We start from the raw sequence: 7,038 nt of genomic DNA on the forward strand, positions 1-7,038 counted from the left end.
GAAGAACAAGTCAAAAAGATACTCAGGAGTCTTCCTAAAGACTGGCAAGCAAAGAAGACAGCAGTTGAGGAAGCTCAGGATTTAACCACCTACAAATATGAAGAACTCATCGGTTCATTGCTGACCCATGAGATATCCATGAAAAACTTTGAGGTGAAGGAAAAATCTGAAGACAAGAAGCAGAAATCCCTTGTCATAAAAGCTGACTCCACTGACGGGAGTTCAACTGACAATGAGGAGATGGCTATGTTCACAAGGAAGATGAAAAGGCTATTCAGGAAGAGTGACAAATACTCTAAAAAGCCTTACAGAAAGTTTGATAAGTATAAAGCTGACTCATGTGACAGCAAATACAGAAAGGACAGCTCAAAGCCCATTACATGCTTTGAGTGCCATCAAACTGGCCATATTAAGTCAAACTGCCCCACGCTGAGGAAAGACAAGAAAAGTGGGAAGAAAGCAATGGTGGCTACTTGGAGCGACAGCGATGAGTCTTCATCTACAGAAACTGAGGCCACCGAGTCAGCGAAGATATGCTTCATGGCTGACGAACTTGTTGAGCCATGCGTCTCTGAGCATGCTGACCTATCAGATGACGAGGAGCAATCAAATGAGGTAATTTCTCTTCCCCAGCTCAGAAACGATATGGTTAATGCCCTGAGTGATCTCTATACACTTGTCAAGAAGTGTAATAAGAAAGTTAGAGCACTCAGCAGGCGCTGTGACGAAGTGGAAGAGGTCAAACTGAGTGACCTCAGATACCTTCTTCGGGACAATACAACTCTGCATGATAACATGAAGATCATACATGAGTCTGTCTCTGAAGTCCAGTCAGTTTCAAAGAAACTGAGTAAGGACGTCACAACTATCCAGAACCAACTAAAGGTTCCAAATAAAAGAAACAGTCCTCTGAGAACTCAGTACCAAGGTACTAAGCAGAGATGGAATCCCCAGCGAAAAGTCCAGTGTGACTTTTGTGGGAAGTTAGGACACACCACTAAGGTGTGCTGGCACGCTCAGCACTGGGGTGCTGACAAGTCAGTGAAACATCCTAAACAGAAGGTCAGTTGTGACTTCTGTGGAAAGAATGGCCATACTGTCCATGTATGTCACCATAAAACAAAATATGATGCTTTACCTGTTGCACCTAACAAGCAAGGACCCAAAAAGAATTGGGTACCTAAAAGTAACTAGTTACAATGCAGGTAAGCCTGAGATGTGCCGAGAAGTCAAAGATGTGGTATATTGACAGCGCATGCTCAAGGCATATGACGGGTGATGAAACTCAGTTCATCACGTTTGAGCGTAAACGAGGAGGGAGCGTAAGTTTTGGAGACAACAAGAAGGGTAAGATAGTAGGGTCAGGAACCATCGGAGGTAATCCTACTATTGAATCTGTCTCCCTAGTCAGCGGACTCAAATATAACTTACTCAGCGTAGCTCAGCTATGTGACAATGGGAGAAAAGTTATATTTGATGCTACTGGATGTAAAATATACGAGGGTAAAACAAATGAGTTAATTTTAACTGCCCCTCGGATAGATAATGTCTTTATGCTAGACTTAGAGAAAAAGTTTTCAAAAACTGTGTGCTTAGTATCAAAGGAAGAAAATTTCTGGCTATGGCACATGAGACTTGGTCATGTAAGCATGGACCTCCTGGCCAAACTAGCAAGAAAGCAATTGGTTGAGGGACTGCCTGAACTTAAATTTCAAAAAGATCAATTATGCCACTCTTGCCAAGCTGGAAAACAAACCAAACAATCTTTTCATAGCAAAAATATTGTCTCAACTAAACGTCCGTTAGAGTTACTACACTTGGATCTCTTCGGTCCAGTCCAGCCGCTGAGTCTGGGTGGAAGAAGATTTTCCTTGGTCATTGTAGATGACTTCTCTCGGTATACGTGGGTCATCTTGCTGACCAGTAAGGATGAAACCTTTGAGACATTTTCAAATTTGGTTAGAAAAATTGAAAATGAAAAAGACCTAAAATTAGCTCACATCCGTAGTGATAACGGTGGAGAATTTAAAAACCAAAATTTTGTTGAATTCTGTGAAGCCAGCGGCATTGACCATAATTTTTCTGCTCCTAGAACACCTCAGCAAAATGGGGTTGTAGAAAGGAAGAACAGAACTCTGGTTGAAATAGCCAGGACAATGCTGGATGAGCATAGGCTTCCAAAGTATTTTTGGGGAGAGGCTGTTAACACAGCATGCTATATTCTTAATAGGGCTCTAGTTAGACCTATACTCAAGAAAACCCCCTATGAACTTTGGAAAGGACGAAAGCCAAATATTGGATACTTTCGTGCCTTTGGCTGTAGATGTTTTATTTTAAATACCAAAGATAGCTTAGCAAAGTTTGATTCAAAAGCTGATGAGGCTATCTTTTTGGGCTACTCAACAAACAGCAAAGCATACAGAGTTTTTAATAAGCGAACTCAAGTTTTAGAAGAGTCGGTACATGTAGAGTTCGACGAAACTGACCCTGCAGGTAGATACCAGCCGCTGACCGAAGATGATCCACACCCAGTAACCACCGCTGACCAAGAACCAGCTACTGAGTCATTCACGAAAAGGCTGACCAATAGTAAGAGTGAACCTAAGATTACTTTTACTGACCCATCTACTTCTGCAGAGATTGTTGAAACAGAGACAACACAAGACATAAATCTACCTAAAGAGATAAGGATTCCAAGAGGGCACTCAGAAAGTGCAATCCTTGATTCTGCTGGGAATACCCTGATGACGAGGAATCAACTCAGGAAGTACCTCAGTAATGTTGCCTTCGTCTCAGTACAAGAACCGAAGAATTTCGCTGAAGCTGAGTACGATGAATTCTGGATGATCGCAATGCAAGAGGAGCTCGATCAATTTAGAAGAAACGATGTATGGGAGTTAGTGCCTCATCCAAAGAGTCAAAAGACCATCGGAACAAGATGGGTCTTCAGGAACAAGATGGACGAACAAGGAAACGTAGTCAGGAACAAAGCAAGGCTTATAGCTCAGGGCTACAGTCAGCAAGAAGGTATTGACTATGGTGAGACCTTTGTCCCAGTGGCAAGGCTAGAGGCAATTACAATTCTATGTGCATATGCATCTTACATGAACTTTAAATTATTCCAAATGGATGTCAAAAGTGCATTTCTTAATGGAGTTATAAACGAGGAGGTTTATGTAAATCAACCTCCAGGTTTTGAGATAGAAATGAGAGGCTGAGTACTCGGTTTTAAGTACTCAGCGAGAGATTGGGATTGAGTAGAGGTATAGAGGAAGGTACTCTTGTCATACTCAGTTGCTGATATTGTAAAAGGTTTGAGGCTCTACCTTTAAAGAGCTCAGTAGAGGATTCGAAATCTCGGAACGTGTTCCGGGGATAGGACGTAGGCTTAGAAGAAGCCGAACCTGGATAAATCTGCTGAGTGAAGTATTTCTTACCTTTAACTCCTTATTTATATTGCTTGCTTAAAATAACCAAAACTGACCAAGTAAAGAGGTCAAATTGAGTTGTGCGCGTTGAACGTCTGAGCTCAGGAATAGACTCTAAGTGCTATCTCCTGACTCAAGCTAAGAAACTGACCTAGTCACCAGTTGACTAAGCCAGTATCTTGCTGTTTACTCAGCGCCGCTGTTAAAACCTTTTTCCTTAGAAAAAGAAGTCTGCCCTAATTGCAAAAAAGTTTAAATAGTTCCTAACCCCCCTTTGGAACTATACTTGCAACCTTACAAGGGACCAACACTGGCGAGCTACACATATTTTTAGAGAAGGCAATCAGGCAGCAGATCGTTTAGCTAGTCACGGCCAATCAGCTACGTCTACCTGCTGGTGGCATTCGGCACCATATTTCTGTCAAGCATTTGTGTTTGATGATTTATGTAATGTTGCTCACATACGTTTTTTGTGACTTTTTTGTTTCTTCCTTTCCTTTCTTTGTTCTGTTCCTCCCCCTCTGTAATTTTTTATTTTTTTCAATAATATTCGGGTTGTTGGTTGTGTCGGGGGTGCCAGCCTAGCTGGGATATCTGACCTTCCTTCGCGTCCCAACTTTCAGTCAAAAAAAAGCCTAGATTCTAAGAAAAACTCATTTTTTAATTATCACGTCGAACCTTTCAAACATCAAGCATGCCTAAAATATTTACTCTATTACTAACCTAGTTACAAACAACCTATTTTATTCTACGGCAAATATATTAATACTTGTATATACCTTTTTTTCAAATAGATTTTCAATATTATTTTAACTTTTCCATCAGCTTGATTAATTTCAGTGGATTTTATTCAATATCATTTAGTTTTCCTAGATTTCAGAATATGTGAAGGAGGTAAAATTGATGTGAAATTGCACCTTTTACTTTTGAAATTCATTTAAAATTTTATTAAAATTTTATTAAAAGTTTCAGTATTTTTCAAATGAGTTGTAATATATTTGATGTACTTTCACACGATTTCTTTCACTGTCGTTGAATTTATGAGCATTTTAGAATTAGTTAAGATTGATATGATATGTTTTTGAACTTATTCATAAATTGCTTTAATAATACTCATTAGTTTCAAAATATTGATTATGCTCTGATTACTTTCCTTTCAACCTCTCTAACGTATGAGAAATGAGATTTTTTCCATTTTTTCTACCTTTATGTTTTTCCTTTTTGGAGTGATTTTTTTTTCAATTGTTTTAAACTCTGTATTTAAAATCAAATGAAGCTTAAGAATGTAATGTAGAATTATGTAATGTAAATTTGTCTTATATTAATTAAGAGGTACAGGAGTTCATTTATTTATACGTGAAGTGCCATAAGTCCTGTGTAATTCTAATACCGAGATAACCCTAAAGGAAAGGAATTACAGAGAAGGGTAAAGTCTAACTAAAGGATAATCGAGAGTGTAATTATCCTAGTATACTTCTAATGAAAATAATCTGAATTATATGTAGTAACAACCCCCATAAGCCGATGTCTAGGATGCAGCTGAAGACAATCGCGAAGAAGCAGAAAGCGAGTGTTAGATAAAGGCTTGGTTAAAATGTCTGCAACTTGATAATTTGTAGGAGTAAATCTAACAAACAAGAACCCATTGGCAACTTGTTCACGAACAAAGTGATAATCTAGTTCATTGTGCTTTGTGAGAGCATGAAAGACGGGATTGACTATGAGATAAATATCACCAATATTATCACACCAAAGTTGAACCACCTGAGGAATGGGAAACCAAAGTTCATGTAGTACAGACTGAATCTAAAGTAGCTCAGTAGTGGCATTGGCAACGGCTTTGTATTCACTCTCAGTGGAGGGTTAGGCTATCGTAGGTTGTTTATGAGTGTTCCAAGAGATTAGACTCTAGTAAAGGTAGACACATAAACCTCCACTAGATCGACTATCATCTGGACATCCACCCCAATCACTGTCGGAATAGAAATGCATAGAAGTAGTGGGTTTTGAAGAGAAGATAATACCAAGAGTACCAAATCAAAAAATGTACAGAAAAACTCTTTTCCAGTGTTCATCTATGGGACAATGCAAAACTTGACAAAGTTTGTTCACTGAGAAGGTAATGGCAGGGCGAGTCAAAGTAAGATATTGTAAGGCCCCAATAATATTGTGATACTCATCACCTAAAGATAGTGACATGTCATGTTCTTCGGATAAGTTGGGAGTTGTAGCCATTAGGGTAGAACATGGTTTGCAACCACCCATTTTAGCATGGGCAATTATATCACTTGCATATTTTGCTTGCGAAAAGCGAATACCTTCTTTGGTGTATGTGATTTCAAGGCCAAGAAAATAGGACGCACAACCAATGTTACGAATCGAGAACTCCTTCTTAATAGCCTAAATGGTATGATTAATTAGAGCAAAATATGTACTAGTGACCAGTATATCATCCACATAGTAAAGAATAAAGACATTGTCCGTAGCTGTGTGATGTGTAAAAAGGGAGTTATCAGTTTGTGACATACAAAAACCCAAATGGCAGAGGAACTGTTTGAGGCATAGGAACCATTCATGAGGAGCTTGCTTCAAATCATACAGTGGTTTCTGTAGTAAACATACATGATTAGGATGATCTACATCCTTGAAACCTTGAGGCTGCTTCATATAGTCTCGATTTCGTTTATTCTCTATATGGACAACTCAAGAATCACTCCGCGAGGTGGTTGCAACACACTAGGTTAACTCACACGTCTCACTGCCACCGGCGTAGTTGCTTTGCCATAAACTGAAGACCCTGCGGCCAATACTTCAGGAATGGAATTGAACGGTGTTCGTAAGAGTGGAAGTAAACATATAGCAGCAAAAGCTCAGTTGGAATGCATTTAGATTGAAATTACAAACCTCGAATTGACCGTTGACAGACAGATTTGGGAGAATCAAGCATAAGAGGATTTGGACATGCAGTTATATAGATAGGAGCTTCTTTTACGGGACCATAGTCGGGTTCAATGGTTATCGGTAGGGGGCCGCAGCTTGGTTTTTTCCATCGTTGCGCAAAATTTAGATAGGTTCAGTCGGCTCTATCTACATTGAAAATTGACGGGCGCTCACATATGATGAAAATTGTATCTCACAACACGTGCTCGATTTTCATACCTCACTATTTACCGGTAGTAACTCATCAGTCGATGTCGAACTGGTGGAAGAGGTTATTTCGACTTTAGTTACGGCCAAAGATAACGAGTCTCTCAATAGTCGTCCCTTGACTGATAAAATTAGGGACACGGTGTTCATCCTAAACAGGGACAGTGCATCGGGACCAGACAGCTTCTAGGCCTTTTCTATCATCACTTCTAGGAAATCATCGGTAGGGATGTATATGGCATAGTTATGAGCTTCTTTGACTCTGGCTATATCCTTCCAGGTATGAACTCAAATCTGATGGTGCTCCTACCTAAGGCCAACAACGCAAGTGCTATCTCCCAATTTCGACATATAGTTATGGATAATTTTAGCTATAAAATTTTCTCCAAAATTATGGCTGATAGACTAGCGACTATTGCCTCAAAAATTATCTCGGACAATCAGTTTGGATTTGTTCAGGGTC

This window comes from Euphorbia lathyris, chromosome 7 (genome assembly GCF_963576675.1).
Source record: "Euphorbia lathyris chromosome 7, ddEupLath1.1, whole genome shotgun sequence".
Classification (NCBI taxonomy): domain Eukaryota; kingdom Viridiplantae; phylum Streptophyta; class Magnoliopsida; order Malpighiales; family Euphorbiaceae; genus Euphorbia; species Euphorbia lathyris.